Genomic DNA, 15,447 nt, shown 5'->3' with positions numbered 1-15,447 from the left:
TGGGGGGGCTCTTCTCAGCACCGTGTACCTATGCTTTGGGCACCAGGCCTTGGGGTGGAGAGTTCCCTCGGTGTGTTGGGTTTAGCTCCATGTCTGGGGCAGTGGTTTTATCTTAGGTTCAGGACAGATTAAGGTCCCACCAGAGAAGGGTCCCAGGTTCCTCAGTGACTCAAAGGAGGCTGTCCTTTGTCGCTTGTATACCTGCTCTTGATTGCCCTCAAGATTGATTTGGAGTGCAAGTCTTATGAGGGGCTCAGGGACAGAGGTTGAGGCCGAGAGAGCAGGGAGTGAAGGCTCAGGATAAGACTGCCATACAGAGGCAGGGACTCTGGGTTCTGGGGAGGCCTCTGCGTGCAGACTGCCGAAGATCTCAGGAACCTCAACAGTATGGTAGGTAGTTCCAACGAAGTACTTAACCTTTTTTCCTTTGTTCATTTAACATATATTTATTGAGACCCTATCATAGGCCAGATATTGTTCTAGGTGTTGGAGATCTAGTAGTGAAGAAAACGGAGATCCCTGTTGCTTAAATTCCAGCAGGGAGATGGTAACCCCACAGACACATGTAACCATATATGTTACAGGAAGGGGTACCCCTTCCAGGGCAGGAAAGGGGGCGCTTGTCTAACACTTGGAAATGGATTGTTGGAGGAGACACAAAGGCTGACAAAGCAAGAGACGTTATTGTGGTGGGGTGCCTGGGCAGAGAGCAGGAGGATCAGGGGACCCAGGACTGCTCTGCCACATGGCTTGGGTTTTATGGTGATGGGATTGATTTCCAGGTTGTCTTGCCAATCAGTCTGACTCAGGGTCCTTCTGGGTAGCACGCACATTGTTCGGCCAAGATGAGTGCCAGAGAGAAGGATTCTGGGATGTGGTAGGACCCGTGGCATCTCCTTTCAACCTCTACCGAATTCTGGTTGGTGGTGGCTTGTTGGGTCCATGTTCTTACCAGGACCTCCTGTCGTAAAACTCACAAGAATGGTTACAGTGGTGCTCGACCAGGGTGGATGGTTTCAGTCAATGTTTACCCTAACAACTATGTGGATTGTATAGAAAGTTAGAAGGTGGTTAGTATTAAGGGAAAAAGATACGCCAAGAGGGGAACTCAAAGGACCCACAGTTTGGCCCTTAGGAGGTGAGCATTGCTCATCCCACCATGCACTGATCTTGGCGTCCCCTGTCCTGGGGTGCTTCCAACTGTTGCTAGGAGGGCGAAGGCATGCAGGGTTTGGGGGTACTACTCTGGTCTACAGGGAAACTCCTTGGCTTTTGGAAGACACCAAGTGTGCCTCTTTTCGGCCCAGAGCAAGGAGGTCTCTGGGCAGAGAGACGGTGAGACTGTCATGGGATGGGGTGACTGGTGAGGGTGGGTGTGCCATTCACCACCTGAGCAACAGCATGGTGAAGGGGACATGAGAGGCAGGCAGGCAGGGCAGGGCGCTTAGAGTAGGAGGAGAGCCAGCAGGAGAGGGTGAGTACGGTGTTTCAAGAGGCTGAGGCCAAAGGGTGTTGGGGTGGGGGGTAGAGGAAGTGGTTAGCCAAGCCCAAGGCAAATGAGAGGGCAAGCAAGAAAAGGTCTGAGAGTGTTGACTGGATTTGGCAAGTGGACTTGGTGAGAACAGCCGCAGGGGAGGGGCGGAGGCCACAGTGTGACTGTCATGGATACAGAAGCGGAAGGGAGGAGCACCGACTTCCGGACAGACCTTTCCCAGGAGAGGGCAAGGCAGTCCACATCCAGAGAGCTCAGGAAGAGCCCATCAGCTCTGCGGCCACCAGGCAGAGGACAAGGCTAGCGACTGCCCGGGCTGGCTGGGCCCTTGGGGATCAGCTGGCCTGGTGCCCCATCTCCAGATGCGGAGACTGAGGCCAGAGATGAAAGGAATCTTCCCAGGGCCACATGTCTCATTGAACAGTGGCAGGCAGGACAGGGCTGAGCCCGTGAAGGGGAAGGACGGTCACGGAACCTCGCCCGAATGGTCTCTCCAGGCTTGTTTCTCACCACCCCACCCTTCGTTCTCTTTGCCCTTACTGCACTAGCCTTTCTGTTCTGGCTGCAATCAAAAAAAAGAAAGTCCAGTTTTTGCACTTTGGGTTTCTATCCATCCTCGGTTCCCACCCACCTTTCATCCGGTTAATTTGTTCTCAGCATCAGGAGATGGTCCCGACTCTCTGGGGTCAGCTGCCTCCTTTGTGATCCCACAGGCCTTCCTCCACTCTGCTGTCTGCTTTCCCACTAAAACACAAGCTCCTTGAGGTTGAGGTCATGTCTGATTTGTCTGTTCGCCTCCAGTGCCCCTGCGTCAGACCTGACATAGGGCCCTTTCAATATTTTATTGAATGAAGAAGTTCTCCTGCATGGAATCTCCCAGCTTGGTGTTGAGGCCAGTGTGGAATAAAAGGGTAGAGGGGTGGATGAGTGGGAGGCTGAGTCATTCCTGCAAAAAAAAAAAAAAAAAAAAAATGCCCTCTGCCTAAAACCACAGTCCTGGGCTAGTCAGAGGTAGACGGACGACTCTGCCCCTTGGGCTGGCAGAGGGCCTTGGGCTGCTTTGGTTGGTGAATAGTGAGGTGGGGTATGAGCTTTCTCAGGCTGGGACCCCATGGCTGGACCTGGGTTGGGGTATGGTTGGAGTAATGAAGATGAGGAAGCTGATAATCTGGTTCACTCAGAGCAGCCTTACCCACCCTCCATCTTGCTGCCCATTCCCCTCTTCCAAGCTTGCAACAACTGATTGCTCCCCAGGAGTCAGCTCTCCACCTCTGGGTTTATGGCCCATGTGACCAGCCCGCTGGGGACAGGCCGTGGTGCTGGGTACAGTGTCCAGCAGTAGAGGCTCAGCTCTCATGACTCAGAGTAAGGAGAGGAGTCAGTCAGGATCACCAGGCACCCTCTCTGTCGTCCAGAGGAGGGAATGAGGCCTAGAAAGGACATGGACTTCACCAAGGTCACACGGGATTTGAATTCAAGTCTGACCTGGATCCAGTGCTCATGGCCCCTCAGGAAAGGAAGATGAAACAGCCACTAGGTAGTTGGTGCTCTTAGAGCAGATGGGCTTGCTCTGTGCTGGGAGCAGTTAGCAGCTTGGCTTGTCCAGTAACCTACCCAGGACCATGAGCAATCATGCAGGCGCTGGAGAGCTTGTCCATAGCAACAGGCTTGGCTTGAGGACAGGCTCGTGGGCAGTGAGGACAGTTGATGTGATAGCAGCTCAGGGAGGGAGAGGCCAGGACATGGGTGGGGGTGAGCAGGCAAGGCAGCTGGGCCACAGATAGAACCTTGCCTTTGGGGTCAGACTTATCTGGGTTAAGTTCCACGACTGTCACTTTTTGCACCTGCTGTGTGACTTTGGGTAAATCACTTAACCTCTCTGAGGCTCAGTTTTCTCATCTGTTCAATGACGATATTCACACCCATCTTACAGGGCTGTCATGGGATTTCAAAGCAATATATGTAAAGTGCTTATGCTTTGTAGAAAGAACCATTACTATTGCTGAAAATGGGATTGGGACAGGGCTGTATTTGGAATGACAGGAAGGGGGAGAAGGCAGAGGGGAAGTGGCAACCTTCATCATCCATAATAGCAGGAATTCTTCTGGACCTACTCCATGCTGGGCAATGCTGGGGAGCTAGCCAGGGATCTTCGGCTGAGTGGAAGTGGGATGGAGTGGAATAGATCCAGAATATGATAACCCTGGAGACAAGTGCTGTGTGAGAGAAGCCCAGTAGGTGTGGGAGATATGGCTCTGGCAGAGGAGGCCCAGAGTAAATGTCTGCTGAATTGAAGGAGCTGGAGGAGGAGGCTGGGGAAGGCTTCCTGGAGGAGGTGTCATTTCTATTCTTCTAGGTACCTTTGCAAGTCGGCACAGCCTGTCCTGAACCCCAGCATCTTCTCTCAGTGGCAGATGCAAGCTGCTCCTTCATCCAGGCTAGGGGAGGAGGGAGGGCCTACTCCCTGTCCAGGCTACCTGGGGCAGGGCTGAGCAGCTGAGCTACCCATGGCCACCAGGACATTTCCTCTGGCTCCTCCTTTCTCTCCCCACTGGTTGGTCCAAGCCCTGCCTCCCTCCCCAGCTCCTGGCCTTTGCTGTCCACACAATAACAGGATGTGATCCGTTCGAAGAGAGGAAGTGGGGAGGACGGGCAGTGCTGATAGCGGGGCTCTGACTCTCCACTCTCTGCGCCTCCCCTCCCCTCTCCTTTGGACCAGCCCCTGCGGCTGCCTCCTGGCCAGGGCCCTGGCTGCCTGGGCCTCTCTCTGAGTTTGGGAGGGATGAGTTTTGGGGGCCTTCAGGCCTGTGGAAGCCCATGGAGAGAGAAATCCCAGCCCTCTGCATGGCCTGCCTCCTGGCTCTAGCTTTGCTGGCCTGGAGACAACCGTCTGAGACCCTGAGACTCAGAGAGGCTGGCCCGACCAGTTCGCGGCTCCAGGGTGTTTTCTGCCAGAGCATGGGAAGGACAGGTGGGTCCCTCTGCCTCCACGTGGGCAGGGCTCCACCCACGACCTGTTTCCACGTGGTTCTAATCCAAGGCAGTGGGGCAATAGAGTCAACCAAGAGGTCCTCGTCAAGCACTGACTGTGCTCTGCCTTGCATAGAGGATGGGATAGGTTGCCAGACAGGGAAACTGAGGGTTCGAGAGGCAAAGGGGTTGTCTAAGCTCAGCATAACCTAGGAGCTAAGCTGGACTAGAACCCAGCTGTCCTGACCCCCATCCTGGAGCTCTCTCACCCTTTCAGACCAGGGCTGTCCAACAGAATCCGTGTGATGGGCGTGTTCGATCTGCCCTGTCCGGTATGGAAGCTGCTCGATCAACTATGGAGCACTTGAACTGTGGCTCCTGCAATTGCCTAACCGAGTTTTTAATTTTGTTTAATTGGAATGAACTTTAAGCAGACCTGTTAAAATGTCATCCCCTCAGAGAAGAGCTGGTTTTGGTAAAGCAGGGCCAAGGGTCCCCGGCCCCAGACCTGGGAAGCTTGGGAAGATGTTGGTGGCTAAGGTTCGCCTCCCCTGGGCCCAGTGTCTGCAGTTTATACTGAAGGGCTGTGCGTTCAGTTCTCACTGTCTCCTCGCAAGAACCCAGTGTGAGGGGACAGGCACTCCCGTTTCCCAGATGAGGGAACTCTGAGGTCAGAGAGGTTAAGCAGTTTGGCCAAGTTCAAGTGGCTGAGAGAGAAGCCCAGCTGGGATTCTGACCTGGGTTGTTTGGGGAGCCCGTTCCCTCACCTCAGTGCAGGTGAGACTCCGAATACTGCAGGGATCACTGAGAGGCACCCAGGAGAGAGTCCCCGGCTGTTAGTGAAGATTACTCGAGGGGCTGTGAGAGGAGGGGTCACCCTCAGCCCCCGCCCTGCATATGTCATGGGAGGAAGGTTTGGTTATGTGTTATTTTGTGAGCCCCTTTGATGGGGGAGACACAATATCTCCTAACTCCGTCTCAGTTCTGCAGATGGTGATCTGAAGATAACATCCTTCCCCTTATCCCATAACTGCCCCCCACCTGCTCCCAACAAGACCCTGCGTTTCTGAGACCCAGTGGAGCTACGGGACCAGGGTGGAAAACCCTTTCCCACCCCATGCCCCGTGACAGCTCAGCCAGCTGAGACCCAGGAGCCCAGGATCCTCAGCCCTCCACAGCCCACCCCCAGCAGCCTGGGACCTGTGGCGCTCCTGGGTCCCAGGCTCTGAGGGATCTCAGGGGGCTGGGCCTTCTGCCCTCTGGCTGTTCCCACACTGGAGTCCCTTTCCCTCTCTCCGCCATTCCGCGCCCCCTCTCCAGCAGCTCCCCTTGGGAGCTGCCGCCTTCAATGGGCAATCAGGCTTTCTCATCACTCTCACGCCCCCTCCCCACTGCCCCTGAATAGGTGGGATCCAGACGGACACAGGCACTCCCAGCCCCAAGCCCCTAGGCAATCTCTCCCAGGATCTGGGACCTCACAGCTCTGATGCCTGCTACCTGCCTTCCAGGCTCAAGACTCTTAGGTCCTGAGGCTGCGATTCCCATGTTGAGCAATTCTAGAGCACTGGTCCAAACATGGGGTGACACTCTGTGACGCCCTGGACCGAGCTAAGATCTGAGTCTGTGAGTCTAATGACAGGTAGTAGTTGATGTCTCTAACAATCCTCAGATTCTATCACCCTAAGAATTAATCGTCATTCAGAGATCACGTGCTTCTTGGACACTCTTTTTTTTTTTTTGGCAGCTACGGCGATTCCAAGAGGCAGGGAGAGGCTTATGGGGTGGGTGGAACTGGGTGGGGGCTGCCTGGCTTGGTTATTTTTTGAGGAGCGGGGCCAGGGTTGGCCACAGCCCCCTTCAGGGTTCACATCTGCTCGGTTGGGGCTCGGCCAAAGCTGGGCTGCTGGTCCAGTTGCCTGGCTGTGGCTGAGGGGAGCCTGGCTGGCAGGCTTTCTGTGTGATGCTAATGAAGGCAGTGGCAGGCGAGGAGGGGGAGGCGCTGCTTTTGTCTTGCACTTGTCCTAGCTGGAGGGTCCTCAGAGAGAGACAAGGGGCCCTCCTCAGACCCAAGTGGCCATGATTAGCCTGCTGTCACTCACTTCCACGGCTCCCAGTGCTCTGGGGGTGTGGACAGTTTCCTGGGAGGGGAAGGGGAGGAAACACCGTCCTGTGCCGCTCCCAGTGTTTTCCAGGGAGTATCCTAAAAAGTCGGCTAGTTTCTGATCCAAATGAAAAACGCGGCCTTATTCTCTCTCCTCCATCCTCTCTTAAGAGCCTGTTGAGTGCCTAGAGTCTTCCACATCCAACCTTACCTTCCCTCCTCTAAGCCTTTGTAGAATCCCTGAGGTGCCCTCTCTGTAGACTCCCGCCACCGCTAACAGTTCTCTGGGTTAAGCTTTATCTGTGGCTGCACCTGCTGGTCCACCCCTCACCCTGCCCTGGACTGGGGTCTCTCCTATTTCTGAGCTCACACAGCCGCTTGAACCATATCAGGGTGCTGCCTATGTTTGCCTGCCGGTGTTTGAGTCCTGGCCTCACCTCCCTATTTGTGAGCCGATCGTTGCTGGGACAGTGTGTCACTGGTGCCTCTGTCAGGCCCAGTGTGTGTGGAAGATACACAGGTGCTCAGTAAATATTTACTGAGTTATTTCACCAGATCTATCAGAGAACACATGGATCATTACCGTCATTTTATTATGGGCCTTTTCAAATATACATGAATATAGAAATTAGAGATTCCAAGGGAACATTTCATGCAAAGATAGGCTCGATAAAGGACAGAAATGGTATGGACCTAACAGAAGCAGAAGATATTAAGAAGAGGTGGCAAGAATACACAGAACTGTACAAAAAAGATCTTCATGACCCAGATAATCACGGTGGTGTGATCACTCACCTAGAGCCAGACATCTTGGAATGTGAAGTCAAGTGGGCCTTAGAAAGCATCACTATGAACAAAGCTAGTGGGGGTGATGGAATTCCAGTTGAGCTATTTCAAATCCTGAAAGATGATGCTGTGAAAGTGCTGCACTCAATATGCCAGTAAATTTGGAAAACTCAGCAGTGGCCACAGGACTGGAAAAGGTCAGTTTTCATTCCAGTCCCAAAGAAAGGCAATGCAAAAGAATGCTGAAACTACTGCACAACTGCACTCATCTCACACGCTAGTAAAGTAATGCTCAAAATTCTCCAAGCCAGGCTTCAGCAATACGTGAACTGTGAACTTCCTGATGTTCAAGCTGGATTTAGAAAAGGCAGAGAAACCAGAGATCAAATTGCCAACATCCGCTAGATCATGGAAAAAGCAAGAGAGTTCCAGAAAAACATCTATTTCTGCTTTATTGATTATGCCAAAGCCTTTGACTGTGTGGATCACAATAGACTGTGGAAAATTCTGAAAGAGATGGGAATACAGACCACCTGACCTGCCTCTTGAGAAATCTGTATGCAGGTCAGGAAGCAACAGTTAGAACTGGACATGGAACAGCAGACTGGTTCCAAATAGGAAAAGGAGTACATCAAGGCTGTATATTGTCACCCTGCTTATTTAACTTCTATGCAGAGTACATCATGAGAAACGCTGGACTGGAAGAAACACAAGCTGGAATCAAGATTGCCCGGAGAAATATCAATAACCTCAGATATGCAGATGACACCACCCTTATGGCAGAAAGTGAAGAGGAACTAAAAAGCCTCTTGATGAAAGTGAAAGTGGAGAGTGAAAAAGTTGGCTTAAAGCTCAACATTCAGAAAACAAAGATCATGGCATCCAGTCCCATCCCTTCATGAGAAATAGATGGGGAAACAGTGGAAACAGTGTCAGACTTTATTTTTGGGGGCTCCAAAATCACTGCAGCTGGTGCTTGCAGCCATGAAATTAAAAGATGCTTACTCCTTGGAAGAAAATTTGTGACCAACATAGATAGTATATTCAAAAACAGAGACATTACTTTGCCGACTAAGGTCTGTCTAGTCAAGGCTATGGTGTTTCCAGTAGTCATGTATGGATGTGAGAGTTGGACTGTGAAGAAGGCTAAATGCCGAAGAATTGATGCTTTTGAACTGTGGTGTTGGAGAAGACTCTTGAGAGTCCCTTGGACTGCAAGGAGATCCAACCAGTCCATTCTGAAGGAGATCAGCCCTGGGATTTCTTTGGAAGGAATGATGCTGTAACTGAAGCTCCAGTACTTTGGCCACCTCGTATGGAGAGTTGACTCATTGGAAAAGACTCTGATGATGGGAGGGATTGTGGGCAGGAGGAGAAAGGGGACGACAGAGGATGAGATGGCTGGATGGCATCATGGACTCAATGGACGTGAGTCTGCGTGAACTCCGGGAGATGGTGATGGACAGGGAGGCCTGGTGTGCTGCGATTCATGGGGTCGCAAAGAGTCAGACACGACTGAGCGACTGAACTGAACTAAACTGATAGAGAGGATCGTATAGTAAATGGCACCAACTTCAACAATTGTCCACACGGTTAATCTTGTCTTATTTATACCTTCATCCTTCCCCACTCTCCTTGTCCTTAAAATGGATTAATACAAAGCAAATCCCAAACATCATGTTATTTCATCTGTAAATTCAGTTAAAATCTTTATTAGTTGATTAAAATATCTGCCGAACATTCACTCTGTCTGGTCGTAGGCTACATTCTGGTAAGTAAATTCCTATTCATCTTTCAAAGCCCAACCTAAATGTCACCTCTTCTTGGGAGTCTTTCCTGATCTCTCCTTTCTCCAGGGGAGTTTAATGGTTCCTTCTTTGGGGTTCTAATTGTATACCTCCCTCACAGAAGTCATTGCTTTTTAATATTGTTCTGTTTCACTTTGTTTTGTTCTTGTGAGGAGGAACTGTATACTTAAGAGCTTTAAGATCAAACAGATGTGGATCCACTTACTCTCTGAGTTTAACTGCTCTGAACCTCAGTATTCTTGTTAGTACAATGGGGATATAGCACTTACCTCATATTGTTGTGAGGATTAGAAGAGCAGTGGCTCTGAGGCTCCTGGTACAGTGCCTGGCCCACAGTAAGCATTCCTCCCAGAAGTGGTAGCATCACTGAAATGATGAGCCTCACTGTCACCTGGACTGAGCTGGCGGGCAGGACCAGGTGCTTCCTATGTGAGTCCTGGCAACTGGGAGTCTTCTCTAGAAGAGTATGGTGGGGAAAAGCCTCCGATTAGCCAGAAAATAGACAGACTGGGCTCTCCCCCAGAGCCCCAGTGGCCCTGCCTGGCCAGGGATGGATTCTTTGGCAAAGAGAGACTCTGGATTAACTTTTGGGCTATCTAAGGGCATCAGTAAAAATTGGAAAAAGTAATTTGATTTTGCCTTTTTAGTGCATATTTATTTTTAAACTACAAGGTCTCTCCCCACTGCTCACTCCCCCGCCCCCCTAGTCCTCAAATAAACAAACATTCTTTGTATAGAAAATCTGGAAAGAACAGAAAGAGAAGAAGAAGAAGAAAAAGAAAAATTACAGCCAGGTCTCCAATGAAGGTTTTGATGTATTTCCTTCCTTAAAAAACCAAAACAACCCCCACCTCCAAAAAAAAATACCCATGTTTTTCTTTCCTCAACCGTGAAATTGCAATTGCATTTTGTTTAACTTTGGCATGCAGCTCCTGCCTTTGGAAGTCATTTTCATTTTGAAGGTCAAAGTCTGACCTTTCAGGTAGAAGTTTCAAGTATGAAAAGGCCCAATGGTTTGGGTGTGGCTCCTTCTAGTCCGAGTTAGAAGTGGTGAACACGTGGTGAACAGAACAGTACCCTTCTCCACCCTGCTGGAGCTTCTGGTCTAAAAAAGAACTGGTTTGGGACACGGCAGGCAGGACAGCTCAAACACTTCACACCCTGTTCAGAAGCTAGACAGCATTCAAATGCATTATCCTCCAAACAACCCAGCGCAGCATTAGTGGGAAACAGAGGCTCAGAGAAATGAAGAGACTTGCTCAGATCACAAAGCTGCTAGTGGGTGATAATCTTGACTGTCAGTTCACACTTCCTGGTCTTCAGGGACCAGCATTGAGACTAATCATCCCTCCCCTGCCCCTTGCTGTGCTCTACCTCCCCGCTCTGCAAGCTCACAGCTGCTTCTTGCTTACCTCTAGTGGTGTGGAGCTCACCACCTTTCAGAGTCATCTCTGCTCTCACTAGACTGCTCTTTGAGACAAGCCTCTCTCTGAACCACATCCAGCTTCTGGGTGACTCCTCATCAGGCCCAGCTCTGCAGTCGGAGGGCACACAGCACAATTTCTCTCTCTGATCTGGAGACAGAGCCCTCCGAGGCTGCTCCTTTTCAGGCGAAAAGCTCAGCTTTTGCAAATATTTAATAGACTAATGGCAAAACTTGTAACAAGGGAAGAAAAGAGTTTTAGTTAGGATGAAATAAAATCAGCAACGTGACTTCAAAAGCCCTGAAATGTGAGCCTGCCTGATGCTTGTAGTTTGATTGTAAGGGTATAAAGGCTATACGTGCAGCTTCTGTATCTTCCCTTCAGTTCCAGTGGGGATGGATACACTCTCCATCCATTCAACTAGGGCATTTCTTGGGGCTGGGTCCCAGTCTGACCTCTCATCCTTCCCTGTCTTGGCCATGTTGACCATCCATGAGTGCTAAATTCTAAGCCTCTATTTCCAGCTCAGAACTCTCTCAGGAATGCCAGATCGACACCCCTAGCTGCACACTGAGATGTCCCCCAAGCTCCGTGAATCCAGCCTGTCTGCACTAGAAGCCAGGATATGTTTCATTGCCCATTGCTGTCTCATCCCTAACATGTGAGTTCCCCTAGGGCAGAGCTACGTAGCTATAGTGTCTAGAACAGTGCTTTGCACAGAACCGACCCTTTGAAAGTTCTGTTAAATGAATGAATACATGCTCTCTCCTAACCTTCTGCTCTTCTAGTACTCTCTGGGTTTAAAAAAACAGCACCAACATCCAAGCATTGTCCAAAATGGGGAACCGGGCGCCACCTTGCTTCTCTTCTGAGGCCCTTCCGCCCTATATGCATGTGGTCACTGCAGCCTGCCAGCTGTGCTCCTTAAATTGCTCTTCGATCCTCCACTTCTCTCCGTGCGCTGTTTTGCCACACTGTCTCTCTCTTGGATTCCCCCCACTCCAACCACCATCACCACCAACCCCACACCCAGCCTACTCACAGCTTCCTGCCTTATCTAACCCATTCTTCAAGCTGTGGTTGGAGAGATCTTGCTAAAATGCAAAGACTGCCTATGTCACTTCCTTGCCTAAAACCCCATAATGGCCCAGTATTCTCTGTAAGACCAAACCCCCTAATAGGTCCTGCAAGGACCTCAAGACCCCTTTCCCAACCACCCTCTGCTCTCTGGCCAGGCCCATCTCCCATCAGCTCCTCCTGCCTGGGCTCCTTCCCATCAGCTCTTGCCCAGCCTGAACCGACTTCTTCCTACCACTGACCAAGCCCAGGAATTTGGATCTTCTGAAGACACGAAGGGACGCTGCAATGCTGCCCGCGTCTCCCAAGTGTGCTTCTCCAGCCTGGACCTCGCCTCTTAATTCCAGACTCGCATGCACGCATGTGCGTGTGCTAAGTCACTTCAGTTGTTTCCATCTCTGTGGACCCTATGGACTGTAGCCCACCAGGCCCCTCTGTCCATGGGATCCTGGAGTGGGTTGCCATGCCCTCCTCCAGGGCATCTTCACAACCCAAGGATAGAACCTGCGTCTCCTGCATCTCCTGCATTGCTGGTGGATTCTTTACCACTGAGCCACTGGGGAAGCCCCCAGACTCACATACCCAGCTCCAAACCAAACTTGCAAAACCTGCCCCTTCTGAGCAAGGCTAGCATAGCACTCCTGAACCTTCCCCATGTGAGCCCCGTGCGCACCGAGTGGACTCGAAATCTTGACGCCATTTCTGCTTCTCTTTCCCTTGCATTTCAAGTCATGTCACTTTGCCCCCGAAAGACAACTAGATTCAGATCATGTACCCCCAGTTCCACAGCTGCTGCCTTGACCCAAGTCACTGTCATCTCTTGCCTGGAGTGTTCAGGACCCTCTGCTCCTGTTCCTCTTGCTCCCGGTGCCCTCTTCTCAACAGACCACATCTCCTGTGCTCAGAGTCCTCGAAGAGCTTCTTGGGTCAGTCTGACTAAAAGCCCAAGTCCTTATGTGGCTCACAAGCCCCAGAAGAGTGGCCTTAGGTAGCTCTTCAACCTCCTCTCCTGCCCTCTCCCACCACTCGTGTCCCTCGTCCCTCGGGCACATGGCACCTCTCTCCGTGTTCCTTTCCCAGGGCCTTTGCAAGCGCTCTTTGTTCTTGTCTGCAATCCTCGCTCCTCTGAAAGCTGAGCACCTTATTTCCTCACTTTCAGCTTTCCTCAACCGTCACCTCTTAGAGGAGCCTTCCTTGATGAGTCTATATAAAACAGCACAGCCCTCCCTGCCAGGACTCCATCCTCCTGATCCTGTCTTAACTTTCCCCTACAGCCATGTGACCTATTTTATCTGTTTATTTGTTTGCTTCCTGGCTAACCTCTCTAAGATATAAGCTCTGTGAGGGCAGGGACTTTGTTTTGTTCCCTGCTGTATCCTGGGCATCTGTAAGAGTGCCTGGGCTATGGGAAGCTTTCAGTAAACATTCATAGAATGAGTGAAGACATGAATTTTAGACTTAATACTATTGTACCTTTTCTTGATTTCGTAATCTAGAGGGCGTCCCCATCTATATACTCTTCCACCTCCTTTAAAACATCTGGTGCGACGGTAATTAGGTGATAGTATAATGTAAGCGCTGTCTTGTTTACTACTGTGTCTCCAGTCCCATGGGAGACACTAAATTGAGTGCTAAGTGAATGAATGAAAGCAAATCAGACTGCTCTTTGGGAAACTGACCAACAAGCAGGTGCTTCACAGAGGGACTGAGCTCTGGGCTAGACACTGGCATGCCTGGGGTTTAGTCCCATCTCACCTGCTAACTTACAGTGTGACCTCCTGTTAGTGACTGTCTCTTTCTGCGTCAGTTTCCCCCGCTGAAAAATGAGAAGCAAGATCACACTACTCAGAATGAGCCTTTAGGCCAGGAGAGACTGTGATTCCAGAAGCCAGCCCTGACCCTGTGATTCCACTGCTGACCCGGGGCAGGGAAGCAGGGCTGTGTGGGAGCCACTGGACAAAGATTGGGCCTTGGGACTGTGCTGGGCAAGATGGGCTCTTGTCACAGGGCCAGCCCTTTGGTTTCTTGGCAGACCGAGTGGGCAGCAGAAGGTGACTGATCTTCCCCCACTGGGGGGTCCTGGCCATAAATCTTACCAGCCCAGTGGAGTCGCCTAGGACCCAGAAGTCACAGCCAGTACATTCCTTGGCTTGGCTGGCTCCCAGGGGTGCCTTCTGCTCTTTCCAGCTCCCGGGCACTGGGGCCCTCTATGGGCAATCTGAACACAGCCCCCAGCTTTGAGCCTCAGAAAGCCTCTATCCAGACAGTGCTGATCTTTCTCTGACCTTGAGATCATGTGGCTTTGCTTTGAGCAGACCTGCCCTAGGCTCCCTGTAAGTTAGGACTTCTTAACTCTTTGCACTGTAGAAACCTCGGGCAGTCTATGGACCCCTTCTCAGAATAATGTTTTTAAATGCATAGAATAAAATGTGTAGCATTGCAAAGGAAACCTATTACATTGAAATGCAGTTATTAAGGTATTAAAAATACAGGTAATCAACCCTGAATATTGATTGGAAAGACTGATGCTGAAGCTGAAGCTCCAATACTTTGGCCACCTGATGCGAAGAGCTGGCTCATTGGAAAAGACCCTGCTGCTGGGAAAGACTGAAGAAAGGAGGAGAAGGGGCAACAGAGGGTGAGATGGTTGGACAGCATCACTGACTCAATGGACGAGAGTTTGAGTAAACTCAGGGAGATAGTGAAGGACAGGGAAGCCTGGCATGCTGCAGTTCATGGGGTTGCAAAGAGGTGGACATGACTTAGCGATTGCACAACAACAACTATTATGTGTATTTTATGACAAGATCTAGTGGAAGCCTAGTTCCAATAACTGTTATGTATTTCCATAGTGATGAGCAGAAACAATACATCCAGATACCTGCAACGATTGTGTGGTAACATGAAAACATCACAGAGGGACTGTGGTTTGATGCATTCATTCCCGATGGAAGAAAATGGTGAATTTCAGTTAGAGGTTTGTGAAAATACAGATACAATGCTTTCCCCATGAACCCTTGTTGAGGGAGTGCTCAGTGAAGGGAACCCGGTGAACCAGATGCTGAGCCTGAGAGGAGAGAGACTCACCACAGTCCTAATCAGCCCACTTCCTCAGAACCTGATTAAAATACAAAAATCTATCATCATCTGTTAACAGAGTCACAGAATCACAGGTTTCCTGAGTGGGCAGGGTCAGAACCCCTTCTGCAACTGCTCCTACTGGGTGACCTGGTTCCTGGCCTTGCTTTGTGCACCTCTAAGGATGGGAACTGACGCTCATCCCAGGCTAGCCAGGTCTAGCTTCTCCAAACAGCCAGAACCCAGTCTCCTCTCACCCAGAGATAGAGTAGCTCCGTGCTCTGCGGCTGCAGCTAACAGACAAAGGAACACAAGGCCCCAACTAGAGCTGATACTGAAGCTCCAATACTTTGGCCACCTGATGCAAAGAACTGACTCATTAAAAAAGCTCCTGATGCTGGGGAAGACAGAAGGCAGGAGGAGAAAAGGATGACAGAGGATGAGATGGTTGGATGGCACCACCGACTCGATGGACATGAGTCTGAGTAAGCTCTGGGAGTTGGTGATGGACTGGGAGGCCTGGTGTGCTGCAGTCTATGGGGTCTCAAAGAGTCAGACACGACTGAGCGACTGAACTGAACTGAGAGCTAAAATGCCTTATTCATTCAACAGTCATTCTCTGAGCCGCTCTCTGCCAGGCTAGAGGGAGGCACTGAATTTGCTGAGACTCAACGTTTGTTGGGTGTGTGCTCATTAATAGTGTGCTGGGGT

This window comes from Ovis aries, chromosome 1 (genome assembly GCF_016772045.2).
Source record: "Ovis aries strain OAR_USU_Benz2616 breed Rambouillet chromosome 1, ARS-UI_Ramb_v3.0, whole genome shotgun sequence".
NCBI classification, from domain to species: Eukaryota; Metazoa; Chordata; class Mammalia; order Artiodactyla; family Bovidae; genus Ovis; species Ovis aries.
This window is presented reverse-complemented; position numbering follows the sequence as displayed.